The sequence below is a fragment of the Salmo salar genome, chromosome 26 (genome assembly GCF_965601325.2).
Source record: "Salmo salar chromosome 26, fSalSal1, whole genome shotgun sequence".
Classification (NCBI taxonomy): domain Eukaryota; kingdom Metazoa; phylum Chordata; class Actinopteri; order Salmoniformes; family Salmonidae; genus Salmo; species Salmo salar.
The window spans coordinates 8,956,969-8,973,585 of NC_138316.1; the positions used below are offsets into that span (position 1 = coordinate 8,956,969).

Sequence of the window (16,617 nt, forward strand, 5' to 3'; positions counted from 1 at the left end):
TCCAACGCTCTAACCACTAGGCTACCTGCCGCCCCAGGTAGCCTAGTGGTTAGAGACAAAGTGGAGTCGCAATTCAATGGCTCAGATACGAGACGTATGTGGCAGGGTCTACAGATAATCACGGACTACAAAAGCAAAACTAGCCATGTTTAAATGTTGGACTCATGTCGGCCACGGAGAAGGAGACCCCACAGTCCTTGGTAGCGGGCCACGTCGGTGGCACTGTATGATCCTCTAAGTGGGCAAAGAAGGTGTTTATTTTGTCTGGAAGCAAGACGTCAGTGTCGGTGTTCGGCCCAGACGGCATCCCTCAGAGCGTCCTCAGAGCATGCGCAGACCAGCTGGCTGATGTGTTTACGGACATATTCAATCTCTCCCTATCTCAGTCTGCTCTCCCCACATGCTCCAAGATGACCACCATTGTTCCTGTACCCAATAATGCAAAGGTAACTGAACTAAATGACTATCGCCCCGTAGCACTCACTTCTGTCATCATGAAGTGCTTTGAGAGACTAGTCAACATTCATATCACCTCCACCTTACCTGTCACCCTAGACCCACTTCAATTTGCTTACCGCCCCAATAGGTTCACAGACGATGCAATCGCCATCACACTGCACACTGCCCTATCCCATCTGGACAAGAAGAATACCTATATAAGAATGCTGTTCATTGACTATAGCTCAGCATTCAACACCATAGTACCCTCCAAGCTCATCATTAAGCTTGAGGCCCTGTGTCTCAACCTCGCCCTGTGCAATTGGGCCCTGGACTTCCTGACGGGCCACCCCCCAGGTGGTGAATGTAGGAAACAACCCCTACACTTCGCTGATCCTCAACACTGGGGCCCCACAAGGGTGCGTGCTCAGCCCCCTCCTGTACTCCCTGTTCACCCATGACTGCGTGGCCATGCCCGCCTCCAACTCAATCATCAAGTTTGCAGACGACACAACAGTAGTAGGCTTGATTACCAATAACGACGAGACAGCCTACAGGGAGGAGGTGAGGGCTCTCGGAGTGTGGTGTCAGGAAAATAATACCTCACTCAATGCCAACAAAACAAAGGAGATGATCGTGGACTACAGGAAACAGCAGAGGGAGCACCGCCCTATACACATCGATGGACTGCAGTGGAGAAGGTGGAAAGTTCCTCGGCGTACACATCACTGACAAACTGAAATGGTCCACCCACACAGACAGTGTGGTGAAAAAGGCGCAACAGCGCCTCTTCAACCTCAGGAGGCTGAAGAAACTTGGCTAGTCATCTAAAACCCTCACAAACTTTTACAGATGCACAATTGAGAGCATCCTGTCGGGCTGTATCCCGCCTGGTACGGTAACTGTACCGCCCAGAACTGCAGGGCTCTCCAGAGGGTGGTGCGGTCTGCACAACGCATCACCGGGGGCAAACTACCTGCCCTCCAGGACACTTACAGCACCCGATGTCACAGGAAGGCCAAAAACATGATCAAGGACAACAACCACCCAAGCCATTGCCTGTTTATCCAGCTACCATCCAGAAGGCGAGGTCAGTACAGGTGCATCAACGCTGGGATGAGGAATGAGCAGAGAGACTGAAAAACAGCTTCTATCTTAAGGCCATCAGACTGTTAAACAGCCATCACTAGCACAGAGAGGCTGCTGCCTACATACAGACTTGTAACCATTGGGCCACTTTAATAAATTGAACACTAGTCACTTTAATAATGCCACTTTAATAATATTTACATATCTTGCATTACTCATCTCATATGTATATACTGTATTCTATCTATTGCATCTTACATGGAACCCAAACTGGCTGCGCGCATGCGCCATCATGCATACATTTATTTTGTCCCCCCAAACCAAACACAATCACGACAAGCTGGTTAAAATATCAAAACAAACTCTAAACCAATTACATTAATTTGGGGACAGGTCGAAAAGCATTAAACATTTATGGCAATTTAGCTAGCTAGCTTGCACTTGCTAGCTAATTTGTCCTATTTAGCGAGGTTGCTGTTGCTAGCTAATTTGTCCTGGGATATAAACATTGAGTTGTTATTTTACCTGAAATGCACAATGTCCTCTACTCTGACAATTAATCCACACATAAACCAGTCAACCATCTATCCCCCTTCCAGGCTTTTTCTTCTTTGAACTTATATGGTGATTGGCATCTAATTACCACGATGATGACAACACAGTTCCTCTTTCAATCACCCATGTGGGTATAACCAATGAGGAGATGGCACGTGGATATCTGCTTTTATAAACCAATGAGCAGATGGGAGAGGCAGGACTTGCAGTGGGATTTGCGCTACAAATAGAACTGACTTCGCTAGTTGGCGTAGGCGAGCAGTGTGGGTGTAATAATTGAATAATATAGATTTCTAATTTTATTTTGCAACGCTCACACACACGACGCGAGTGGTGTAGTCAGGGTATTAGCCTTTGCCACTCTGACATTGCTCATCATAAATGTATATATTATTATTCTATTCCTTACTTAGATTTGTGTGTATTAGGTATTTGTTGTGGAATCGTTAGATATTACTTGTTAGATATTGCTGCACTGTCGGAAATTTCGCTACACTCGCAATAACATCTGCTAACCATGTGTATGTGATTGTATTTAATTTTATTTGCTTCAACATTCACCTTCTGCTACCATTTCTGTCAAGCCGTCTACGCATACAGTTTGACGCATAAATTCGATAAATCAAATTTATGCACCACACCGGAACGCACTGCAACTGCTTCTGCAACGGAACGCTGCAAGGCAAATGCAGCGTTTCATTGGAAATGAATGTAATTCTAGCGTACCAAAATGCAATGACAGTGTCGGTGTGTTCGAAGCTTAAGGAGGACAATGGTGTGTTCATGCAGGAACCAATGGATGCTTGATGTGGGGCGTTAATGCAGGAACAACGGGATGCTGTATCACAAACATAGCGTTTACAGCAGACTTTTATTTTGGAGGTTAAATCCGAAAACCGGAAGTAAATGATTTTTTATATTTTTTAAATTTAAAATACAGGTCAACAATTTACATTGTTACATCATTCAAAACAGAACGCAGGTATTAACAATAAAATACTAAAACATACAAAAAATATCAATGAAATAATAAAAAAATAAACAATTCTAGTGCAATTGTAATCACTCAGAAAAAAATCTTATTACAATGATTCAGGAAAATTGTATTCTTATTGTTTTTCACTAGGATTAATGCTTTAATAAGATAGTTAAATTCAATCAAAAATATGTGTAATTCTTGTATAGAATTTTGGAATTTTTGTTTGTGTATAAAGTATTTGGGAACAAGAATAAAACAGGGACACAGAAATGGTGTTACCGCCACCTTCTGTACTAGAGAAGGAGCGCATGTAAACTGATTGAAATGTGCCTGTCATCACCATTGCGGAGCTCCAGAAACGTGTTCGCCCGACGGGAATTCAAATGTGTGGGCTACTGCAGTAACGTTACTGATATATTTGAAAGTGGTTCTAGTTTTTAAACGGGAACCTCAGGCACAAGAGAGACAAATAGAGAGAGCGAGAAAGAGTGAACTTTCAAAGTTAGCCAACTCACCGAGTATTCTACGGGGAGGACCATTATTGACGAGAAAATATAAATAGAGGTAAGCCTACATTTTCCCTGGCAATATTGCCATTTTCAGCCAATTTATAGATTACAGACCTAGCTAACATACTAATTGATGCTAATGTGCTGTGCAAACTATTTTAATTGTCTATTTCCAGAACTATTTTCTGACACACACACAGAATAACTATTTATTATTATGACTACAACTTTAATACCTTTTGGGAAGAGTTTTGAATACATGGTCATGGAGTGTAGACCTAACCATGAAATGCTTACTTACAAGCCCTTAACCAACAATGCAGTTTTATGAAACTAAAGTTTTTTTAAAAAGTAACACAAAATAACAAAAATGAGGCTATATACAGGGGGTACCTGTGGAGTGAGGAAGGAGAAAGGGTGTCAGAGAGAAACTTTCCCCTGGTTCCAGATAAAAGACAGAAATAAACTTTCCCTAGAGAATAACATTTCAGAATTCCAAGCATTCCTGGAGCTGTTCCCTCCCTTGTATTGGCTTTCCTTCTTTTGGAAGAGGAACGTTGAGCCCCACTGACAGCCCAACTCATACCCACAGATAAAGGCAGGCTGATCAGCCCTACAGTACAATTTTATCATAGGACAAGAATACTTTATGTGGTCTTATAGGCTGGTATAGGAATGTAAGATGTTTTCTATTACAAATGTGTTAACCTCCATCTCTACAGTGAATTCGGAAAGTATTCAGACCCCTTGACTTTTTCCACATTTTGTTACGTTACAGCCTTATTCTAAAATTAATTAAATGTTTTTTCCCTCATCAATCTACACACAATACCCCATAATGATAAAGTGAACACAGGTTTTTAGACATTTTAGCAAATTTATAAAAAATAAAAAACAGAAATACCTTATTTATGTAATTATTCAGACCCTTTGCTATGAAACTTAAAATGGAGCTCAGGTGCATTCTGTTTCCATTGATCATCATTGAGATGTTTCTACAACTTGATTGGATTTCACCTGTGGTAAATTCAATTGATTGGACATGATTTGGAATGGCACACACCTGTCTATATAAGGTCTCACAGTTGACAGTGCATGTCAGTGTAACAGTGTAGGTTCCGTCCCTCTCTTCGCCCCAACCCGGCTCGAACCAGGGACCCTTGCACACATCAACAACTGACACCCACGAAGCATCGTTACCCATCGCACCACAAAAGCCACGGCCCTTCTCGGGGGAGAAGGGCCTTGGTCAGGGAGGTTACCAAGAACCCAATGGTCACTCTGACAAAGCTCCAGAGTTCCTCTGTGGAGATGGGAGAACCTTCCAGAAGGACAACCATCTTTGCAGCACTCCACCAATCAGGCCTTTATGGTAGAGTTGCCAGACGGAAGTCACTCCTCAGTAAAAGGCACATGACAGCCTGCTTGGAGTTTGCCAAAAGGCACCTAAAGACTCAGACCATGAGAAACAAGATTATCTGGTCTGATGAAACCAAGATTGCCAAGCGTCACGTCTGGAGGAAACCTGGCACCATTCCTACGGTGAAGAATAGAGGTGGCAGCATCATGCTGTGGGGATGTTTTTCAGCGGCAGGGATTGGGAGACGAGGCAGAATTGAGGGAAAGATGAACGGAGCAAAGTACACAAAGATCCTTGATGAAAACCTGCTCCAGAGTGCTCAGGACCTCAGACTGAGGCAAAGGTTCACCTTCCAACAGGACAACGACCCTAAGCACACAGCCAACACAATGCAGGAGTGGCTTCACAACAATGTACTTGAGTGGCCCAGCCAGAACTTGAACCCGATCAAACATCTCTGGAGAGACCTGAAAATGGCTGTGCAGCAACGCTCCCCATCCAACCTGACAGAGCTTGAGAAGATCTGCAGAGAAGAATGGGAGAAACTCCCAAAATACAGGTGTACCAAGCTTGTAGCGTCATACCCAAGAAGACTCAAGGCTGTAATCGCTGCCAAAGGTGCTTCAACAAAGTACAAAAATGTAATTAAAAAAAAAATAAAAAAATAAATTTAAAAAAAACGTTTTTTTGCTTTGACATTGTGTGTAGATTGAATATTTTTTTTTAATAACCTTTATTTAACTAGGCAAGTCAGTTAAGAACAAAATCTTATTTACAATGATGGCCTACCAGGGAACAGTGGGTTAACTGCCTTGTTCAGGGGCAGAATGACAGAATTTTACCTTGTCAGCTCAGGGATTTGATCCTGCAACCTTTTGGTTACTGGCCCAATGTTCTAACCACTAGGCTACCTGCCACCCCGAAAAGTCAAGTGGTCTGAATACTTTCCGAATGCATTGTATGTCATGACCAACCAACTGAGGACCATCAAAGTGACTTATCATTCATATCGATATAATTCTTGTTATTGTTGTATATTGCAGCAATATGCTTACAGTACATGAACGTGTTGGTGTTATGCCAATGCAGAGCTTAGTAAACATAGCGAGAGCACAGACACAGCCTCCTCCATATGCGCGCCCACACCTCAACAGGCCAACCCGGATGAACTGATGAACTAACTTCTCAGTTGGCAGTAGCCTACTGTTTACATTGACTTGCACAAGCCGAGAAAAAATGGAACAGGCATACCCCAAGTTTGGGCTTTGATATTTGGCCATGTTTTTTCTGTTGTGTTCACTAACAAGGCCAAGGGTTTAAAAAGTATTTGAAAAAGAGTTTAAAAAGGAACGATAAAAAAGGGGGGATGGAGAAGGCAGAGGGAGTGTTTTGGTTTTACTACTGCAGCTGGTGTTTTTTTCCCTGAGAGTTTTGTGGGCGACTTGTGGCTCCCTCTAGGTGTGGCAACATTCGGGTCGGGATAATTATCACAAACACTGGCTCCACTGAGAGTGGACATGCCAACCCAGATCTGTATAGTAGGTGTGTGTGTTTGTGTAAAAGAGGGAGAAAGAGAAATAGGTCATAATAAATAATACATTTATTTTTATCGTCAATTGCACACAAGGTCCAACCAAAACTTGACTTCTGTTTTTAACCCAACCTCTCTGAATTGGAGAGGAGCTGGGGGCTTCCACATTGGGTGCCCAGGGAGCTGTTGTTGTGGGGGGTTAACTGCCTTGCTCAAGGGTAGAATGACAGATGTTACACCTTGGGGATTCGAACTTGCAACCTTTTGGTTACTGGGCCAACGCTCTAACCACTAGGCTAAAGAATGTTGAGCGTTTGTTTATGTGGTAAAAGCATGTGTAGTGAGTGTGTGTGTATTCCTGGACAATGCACAGAGAAGCCCTTTTAGGCACAAGTGGGAGGAAAGATTTGTACATACAGGTGCTGCCTTCTAAAAAATAAAGGGAGAGAGAGAGGGAAATGTACAACTAGCGCTAGACAGGCACTGTACTGTATACACACACTTCACAAAATGTACCATTGTGCCTCTTGTCAGGTTGGTTGTGAGATCAGATGCAGATGTGAACAAGGCCAAGTTGGACCTATTTTGAAGTGTCTTTTGTTTGTTTACTATTGTGTGGGAGTGCTGAAGTTAAGTAAATGGAGTGAAAAACCAAATGCCTCAACCACACACTCTTCCTCCCTCTCAGTCTCACCACACACCCTTTACACAACAATTAACATTTGGGCAACAATAACATCTGTCTCTTGTTCAGTCTCTCTTCTTTCACTCTCTCTCTCTCTTTTTCAATTTCTCTCCCCATTTATATTTATTTTGTATTTCAGTGAGACTACATTGATTTACTCTTTACTGCATTTCAAACTCTGTTGTCCAGACTGTCATGAATGAATGGTTGCTTGTCAATCATTCTGTGGGGACTTCCCTAAAGACAAGTACACTGCAATAGAAGTCCCATTAATATTTTGATGGTTTACATGGGGCTATTTCGACCTCTGGAGAGTGACCAGGTATCAAGAGCTAATCTTGATACCCTGTAATCTGGCATAGTAGTGAGATTGAGTGCTTGTAAAGATGGAGGCATCATTCAGTCCACAACTCAATACTCCTGTGGTAAAACTCTGTCAAACGTGAACGTGTAATTAGCTGACTGAGGAGCTTTCTTGTATATCTGATCGGTTTGATTGTGTATACTGTGATAATGGTCTTATGCTATGTTGTATAGTGCCTTTAGTGCAGAAAAGGCACTTTAGTACATGACATTAAGTATTATAACACTGAAAAAGCCTAACACACTTTTGTGAATTTGAGGGATAGAGCCAGGAGCTGGACTTGAACCAGGGACCTCATGCATGTCAGCACAATCCACCACCACTTTGTTGAAGAACCTGCTCTTGATAGTCAGCAGGCCGCATAGTGCTGTATTTTAGACATGGTTGCTGCATTATCTATTTATTTAATGTAAATCAGTCCTTTTTAAAGACTCATTTTCCACTCTGCTGTTCACCTCATCCTCCCCGCTGCTCTCCTCCAGTTCGCAAATATTATAAATGCCGCTGAAATGTCACAGTGCAGCTAATATGACACTTCGTCATTGAACAAATATCCATTTCAGTTCAGGGTGTTTTATGTAATTATATCCTCAATTAGCTCCCAGTGTCTGTCACACTTAGTTAGTTATACTGAACAAAAATATAAACGCGACATGCAACAATTTCAAAGATTTTACTGAGTTACAGTTCATAGAAGGAAACCAGACAATTTAAATAAATAAATTAGGCCCTAATCTATGGATTTCACATGACTGGGCAGGGGCGCAGCCAATTAGTTTTTTGTAGAAGCACCATTTAGGCGATTACAGCTTTGAGTCATTTTGGGTATGTCTGAATCAGCTTTGCACATCTGGATTTGGGGATTTTCTTCAATTTGTCCTTGCAGATTTTCTGAAGCTCTGTTAAATTAAGTGGGGAGCAATGCTCCCCATCCAACCTAACAGAGCTTGAGAGGATCTGCAGAGAAGAATGGGAGAAACTCCCCAAATACAGGTGTACCAAGCTTGTAGCGTCATACCCAAGAAGACTCGAGGCAGTAAACGCTGCCAAAGGTGCTTCAACAAAGTACTGAGTAAAGGGTCTGAATACTGATGTAAATGTGATAATTTTTCAATATTTTGTTGTTACAACCTGAATTCAAAATTGATTAAATAGATTTTTTCTCATCTATTTACACACAAAACCCCATAATGACAAAGTGAAAACATGTTTTTAGACATTTTTGCAAATTAAATATATGCCAATTACAAGACACTTTTATCCAAATTACTTATAGTAGTGTGTGTCTACAGTACATTTTCATATGGGTGGCCCCAGTGGGAATCAAACCCACAATCATAACTCAGCCATGCTTTTCCAAATGAGCCACACAGGACTCCATGTAGGCTACATGCAGATCACCCGTCATGGATTGGTGTTTCGTCTTGCGAAGTTGCTAGATGGTGATTTGCTGTCTTCAGAGAGGTAAATAGAGATCCATGGTTGAACAAATTAGCACACTAAAGCAGCAAATCAATCAACCAAATGGAAACTTATGTAAAATGTAAATGTATTTGCTTCTATTAGCTTCACCCCTAACAAGGTCCTCCATTATATCATTAGCATGCATGGTCTGCCACGCCACAGTCCACAGTGACTCGCTCTCTCATTGAGAAGTTCACAAGGTGCTGTTTTACTTGCTCAGCCGGGTTTAGTTGCCATGGCAACAAATCTGTCAGAAATCGGAAAGAATGTGTTGTCCAATCCTGAAGCCTCCCCTATCTCTGCTTTATTTCAAAAATACATTCTGGGAAAGTTTGCGACACAGTTAACACAGTCATAGATTTTCCTAGATCAAGTATTCCCTCTGTTTTTGAAAAAAGAGTGAGCCTGATCAAAGCTGAAGTGAAGTCCCAGGGCACATCTCTCATTCCTCTCTGTTCTCTCTCGTACTCTGACTCTCTCTGTCTACCTTTCTCTCGCTCTACCTGTCTCTGTCTACCTGTCTCTCTCTCTGCTATGTGTTATACAGTATGTGTTCCCAATTGTTTTCCGAACATTTAATACCTTAGCCTGATTCAATATTGTTAACCTGCAGTAGTTGGCTGACTCATTGTATTTGTGCAGTTGAATTACACTTCCTGGTGTCTTTGGAGAGCGTGAAGATGCAGTTAGGGATAATGCCATGCCAGCTGTCAAGCGTTACTATGCTGTGAGAGGGAGGCAGGGGATGTTATTTATGAAACAGACACATATTTTGTGTTCACACTGACATTGTCTACTCCCTGGGTGACAGTGGGGTTATGACTATTTTGATTTAAAAGCTGATTGAGGCCACAAAGGACTTACTGCATCAGCAGGTTTGACACTGTTGGGATATAGTGTAACATTTCTGTGAACATGCAGTGTTTAAATTGACCACCAGTGGGAAAGATAGTCAAACGAAAGTGTCTCAACTCATCCAAATATTGGAAAGAAACATCATGTTAGCGTGTGTGAATGGACTAGACTGAGGGATTGTGTGTGTTTGGTAGTTATTTAGTGTTTTACCCTTTTATCATTACGTCAACTACTAGAGTTGGTTCCCTCATCCCCCAATTACCCTCTTATCTCATTCCCCAAACATAAATAGGTGTTCTACTTAACACTCCCCTTTTCTCACCTACTTTCATTTTTGCTCCAGTTTTCTTTCCTGCTATTTCTGTTCACCAGTCACCAGAACATTAGCAAGTCAGATAGAAAAATTAAAAAAATGGACCAACCTGAGACAAATAAGTTAATTGGGAAACCTAAATCCAGCATACAGTAAAAATGCCCTCTGTAGGTTTCTCATCATTCTTACATATCCTGTTGGGGCTAGGGGGCAGTATTGAGAAATTTTGAAAAAAACATGTGCCCATTTTTAACTGCCTCCTACACCAACTCAGAAGCTAGGATATGCATATTATTAACACATTCGGATAGAAAACACTCTGAATTTTCTAAAACAGTTTGAATGGTGTCTGTAAGTATAACAAAACTCATATTGCAGGCAAAAACCTGTGAAAAATAGATTAAAAAAAATGTGAATTTTGTGACTGTACTATTTAGTGTCATTGTTTTATAGATACCATAGTGAGAAAGGATTCATTTCGCAACTCCTACGGCTTCCACTAGATGTCAACGATCTTTATAAAGTTTTTGAAGCGTCTATGATAAACAGAGAGCAAATTAGAATGCTGGGAAGTTGACATGTCGTCACTTCATTTTTTTGCGCCTGCGCATAAATCTGAGAAGCGTGAGTTTGTCATAATTGTTTATCTAGACATAGGATAGGTTGTGTGAAAATATTACTGATGTTTAACGTTAAAAATGGACCAAAAGATTAATGCTAAACAACGTTTGACATGTTTGAACGAACGTAAATAGATTATTTACTAGGTTTTTTTAGCTTTTCGGCGTGATTTTACACCCCCCCCACCACGTTTTGTGGGAGCATAATGAACGCTAACTACTTGGTGTTATTTGGACATAAATTATGAACTTTGTCAAAAGAAACCACATTTGTTCTGGACCTGGGATTTCTGGCAGTGCCTTCTGATGGAGATAATCAAAGGTAAGGGGATATTTACAATGTTATTATCGATATTAGATGATGCTAACTGTATAGCATAGCTTATTGTTCTTAGCATAGCACCCCGTTTATTGCAAAATGTGATTTCCCAGTAAAGTTATTTTGAGATCTGGCCATTCGGTAGCAATTACGAGATGATAATATATTATTCTTTGAATGACAATATTATAATTTACCAATGTTTTCGAATAGTAATTTTGTTATGTTCACCGGAAGCATTTCAGAGAAGAAAAAAATCTGAATTTCACGCTACTGTAAAATGCTGTTTTTGGATATAAATATGAACTTGATGGAACAAAAAATGCATGTATTGTATAACATAATGTCCTAGGAGTGTCATCTGATGGAGATTGTCAAAGGTTGGTGCATAATTTTAGCTGGTTTCTGCTTTTGGTGACGCCTGACCTTGAATTGAAACTGGATGTTTGTACTTTTGTGGCTATGTACTGTCCTAACATAATCTAACTTTATGCTTTTGCCGTAAAGCCTCTTTGAAAATCGAACAATGTGGTTAGATTAAGGAGATGTTTATCTTTTAAATTGTGTAAAATAGTTGATTGTTTGAGAAATTGAAATTATTAGATTTTTGATGTTTTGAATTTCCAGCCTTGTTAGCAATCCCGTCTCGGGGTTCATTGCTAACCTGTAGCCCCAACAGGATATGACTATCAACATTCTGTTGTAGCAAATTTTCTGCCGATTAAATAAGGTGTCCAGCCTCCCCACCTCTCCCAGCCACCACTGTTGTGTAGGACTACTGTTTAACATCTTTGGTTTGGAGTCATGTTGGACAGCTTGTACCTTAATGCAACTCAGGTTGTAAAGATATTAGTTATCTCACAAGCTATAGACTTGCCGTGCAAAGAGGTAAGATAAATGTTGGACTCACCACTTTTTTGTATTATTTCAAACTGAATCGTTATTTTTTTTATATAATAATAATATATACCATTTAGCAGATTCTTTTATCCAAAGCGACATAGTCATGCGTGTAAAAAAATGTTTTACGAGTAAAGACAACATGACTGAAATGGTAATATACGTTTGTTGGAAAAGATGTGTAGAGGAGTGGCCCACAATCTGTTGGACTGCTTATCTCTCTATTTTACTGTTATCCTATTATTATATTATTATTTTAGTAGTTATCCTACAGTTATGTGTAGGTCTACTAATTAGCATCCTCTCTCTCCATGCAAACAGTCCTCCACTAACAGTAATTATGATTTGGGTAATTAGGTGTTCACAGGCTTATGTACTTGAAAGACTTCTTAAGAATATATACCGCCACTGTTAACCAGGTTCAATTTCTTTGCTACTAAGCAAACAACTTCGGTGTTGGTTTAATGACATTTTAGTACATTAAATAAACATTCAATCCAATGGGCACAGACGTCAGTTCAACGTCTAGTTTTGATTTACATATGGTTGAGTTGTCAACTAATGTGAATTCAACGTGAAATCAACAAAACATTTCACTATGTTATTGGATTTAGGTAAAAAGTTGGGTGAAAAAAATATGAAATTCCCTTTTTTCAAATCCAATCGGTTTCCACATTGATTTAACATCACTCGCTAACTGAAGTGAATATAATTAGGGCTGGTTTCTATCAGACCCCCTACTGCGAAACAAATGTGTGTTTCGACCAGTCAGTCTGTTAGGAAGTGTGGGGGAGCATATGCAGAGGACTATCATGTAATTTATTTATTTTCAAACATGAATTACTTACCAGCCAGTGTGTTTCAACTAGTAAACACGATTTCCCGGTTATGGCACCAGAACTCTTATGTTCCCACAGCGGGGATGTGAACCATAGAAATAGAATTAGTAATTATATTTGTATGATTATTAATTCTATATATGGTGAGAACCCCCCTTAAAAGATTTAGATGCACTATTGTAAAGTGGTTGTTCTACTGGATATCATAAGGTGAATGCACCATTTTGTAAGTCGCTCTGGATAAGAGCGTCTGCTAAATGACTTAAATGTAAATGTAAATGTAAACCTCAGAGGAACTCTGCATTTCTCACTTAACAGTTTAAACTGTGTATGTGCAATGTCTCTAAGCTTGCACTGACTATGATGAGGCCAGCTTTACCACAGATGAGCTTCACCTGCAGCTGTAGATAGCCCCAATCAAACTTCGGGCTATCTACAACCTAAAAGAGTTATTTGGCTGTCCCCATAGAAGAACCCTTTTAGGTTCTAGGTAGAACCCTTTTGGGTTTCATGTATAGTAGAACCCTTTCCACAGAGGAACCAAGATAACCAAAATGAGTTCTCGTATATTCTACGAGTGTAGCCCTATGCCATTGGTCATATTGTTTGGCCATAGCTCAGAAGCAACACTGTGTGTTACAAGAAAGGCTTGCTTCAAGCCAGTAGCTACCGTAATCAAACAACAGCATATTGGTTCTCATTCTTCGATACCCTTGGGAACCGGGAAACCATTACCAGTGAATTCGAGAGAAATATGAGACAGTGTTAAGTCTGCTGAACTATCTAGTGCAATCTAACGTGGGGAGGGTAATGAGTGCTCCTTGGAAAATAAACTGCTTTGGTTATAATCAAAGACGAAGTCACGCACGTGACTGATATGCACGGTACACACACACACACCTGTCCGCTGACCTGACATGTGCCCCCAATACTCCGTATTTATCCGCATTTACCGCTCTCTTTTACCGCTCTGTCACTTTCCCTCTTAATCAAGTTTCCTGGAGCTCGCCAACGCATAGCCACCTGTCTGAGAAATTTAGTGACGAGATTACTCATACTGCGAATGCAATCCCATCACCGTTATTCACCCGCTATACTGTGTTAACGCCATGATGTACAGTAAGTGAGCCCAGTGGCTTGTGTAGGGGTGTGTGTGTGTGTGCGTGCGTGTGGGGCTGTGTGCATGCTTAGATGTGTTCTAGGTACGTTGTGAATTTGCTTGCTGCATGTGTGTACTATCCCTTTCATACTACAACGTTTTTTCCGCCAACTTTACCGTACCGCCAATTTTTTCCGCTTTTTCCTTATAACTGACAGGTATTGCAGGTGTTGTGCCGAAAATCTCCCCTTCGCGTGAACGCGCACGCACTCAATTCTTCATTGCTGCGACTTGCTTGCTAGTTGAGATTTCTGCTCTTCACTCCGTTGTCAGTTTAGCCTACATTTCATTTTAGTAGCAGAAAGCATTTTTTTTATGTGTCCTTTGATCGCGGGGCAGGCACTAGTAATGTCTGAAGTTTTCGGTTTGGCTATTTGTTTTAAGTGTATTAGTCTATAAATAAATCTCTTTGCCAAAATTCGTCATCTCTCCCATATCTTATTGACTAGTAGTTGTTCTGAAATGTTTATTGCTTGCCTACATTTTACTCCCTCTGTTTAATATAACACACATACATTCATTATTAATTTATGTTGCCTATCTTGACGTGAAGTTTGTTCTATAGAAAGTATTTGACTGAAGTGTGCCATAGAAAGTATTTGACTAGTGACAAAATTAAGGAAATTAGAAGGCGGGGGTTCCGAAATTCTCCTCCCCCTTCTAATTTCCTTAATTTTGTGGCTAGAGTCAAATACTTTCTGTGGCACACACTACTGGTTAACCTGAGTTTGAGCTACCAAAAATGATTCTGAAGTGTGCCAGGTGTAACCGATGTGAAATGGCTAGTTAGTTAGCGGTGGTGCGCGCTAATAGCGTTTCAATCGGGTTACGTCACTCGCTCCGAGACCTGAAGTAGTTGTTCCACTTGCTCTGCGGCTTTTGTGGCGTGATGGATATCGATGCTTCGTGGGATGTCAGTTGTTGATGTGTGCAGAGGGTCCCTGGTTCAAGCCCAGGTTGGGGCGAGGAGAGGGACAGCAGCTCTACTGTTACACAGGCCTTGCAGCCCCAAGATAGAATGGAGTGGAAATTTTCGGCAGGCAAGAAAATGGCCTTGCCGAACCCCCCCCCCCCTTCTAATATCCTTAATTTTGTCACTAGTCAAATACTTTCTGTGGCACACATCAGTCAAATACTGTCTATAGAACAAACTTCCCGTCAGGCTAGGCAACCAAAATTAATAATTATGTGTGTTATATTAAACATAGAGGAGGGAGTCATATATAGGCAAGCAATAAACATTTCAGAACAACTACTAGTCGAATAAGACATGGGAGAGATTACGAATTTTGGCAGATTTATTTATAGACTAATACAACACCTGTATCAAAGCCAAAACTTTAATTTCCACCTAATGATCTAGTAATCATTTAAGTAAACTTCTGCCTATGGCTTAAGGCATACTTCCCATCCGGAACAGTTTGTGCATATATTATGAATACATTTTATGATTGTTTTGGTCTTCGGCAAGGGTTTTCCGGCTGTTCGTGCGCACACAATGTTTTCTCGAGGCAAACTGAAGTCGGTAGCCCAAATCTATGCCCATTCGTCGGTGATTGGTCAACAGTAGGGATTATTCACCAAACATTTTAGTTGGATGTACAATTGCGCGACAAAAATCTCCTCGGCCAAAACGTAAAAATGAATGACAGATTTCTTGAGTTATTTTAGATGAATACTGACTATTTTGGCTACGGTGTCTCAAGATAGACAAACAGAACTATTGCTGCTTTTTCTCTCGTTTTTCAAGCAAAGGTATTTTAAGGGAGTATGCGAGCACAGTCGTTAGGCTAGGCGCCAGCCGAATCAAGGCATGCTGACTTTAGTATGAAACGTAGTTTAATGCTGAGGCACGCACTACGCTCTTAAACTCTTGATGGTTGCTAGGCAGCACAAATTAACCATCCTCCTGCCAGTTCTAAACTTTGCCAGGCATGTCACTCTTTTTCGCATACCCTACCACTAAGCATGAAATGTTTTAACCACAACTGGATGGACCCATAAAGAATTACTGTGGGAATAAATATCACTGAATGACGAAAATATTGGAATAAAGTAGGCTATTTCAATTGAAGGCATGTATCATCATGTATTATTATTCCTCCCCTCCTGCTCCGTGGCTCGACGACTCACTACGAGCTCACAGAACAGGGCTCCGGGCAGCCGAGCGGAAATGGAGGATAACTCGCCTTCCTGCGGACCTGGCATCCTTTCACTCCCTCCTCTCTACATTCTCCTCTTCTGTCTCTGCTGCTAAAGCCACTTTCTACCACTCTAAATTCCAAGCATCTGCCTCTAACCCTAGGAAGCTCTTTACTACCTTCTCCTCCCTCCTGAATCCTCCTCCCCCTCCCCCCCTCCTCCCTCTCTGCGGATGACTTCGTCAACCATTTTGAAAAGAAGGTTGACGATATCCGATCCTCGTTTGCTAAGTCAAACGACACCGCTGGTCCTGCTCACACTGCCCTACCCTGTGCTTTGACCTCTTTCTCCCCTCTCTCTCCAGATGAAATCTCGCGTCTTGTGACGGCCGGCCGCCCATCAACCTGCCCACTTGACCCTATCCCCTCCTCTCTTCTCCAGACCATTTCCGGAGACCTTCTCCCCTTCCTCACCTCGCTCATCAACTCATCCTTGA

General features: G+C 41.3%; 1 protein-coding gene across 2 annotated transcripts in view; it reads left to right on the forward strand.

Moving 5' to 3' along the window:
- The first annotated feature begins 3,430 nt into the window (after window positions 1–3,430).
- LOC106587084 (tetraspanin-4) overlaps window positions 3,431–16,617 on the forward strand; it is a 109,596-nt gene continuing 96,409 nt past the window's right edge. Inside the window, exon 1 of one of the 2 annotated variants that reach the window (XM_014175024.3) lies at window positions 3,431–3,625. The gene's annotated coding sequence lies outside the window, so the exon portion shown is untranslated. The remainder of the gene's footprint in view (window positions 3,626–16,617) is intronic. The other variant, XM_045708307.2, reaches the window with a different exon arrangement.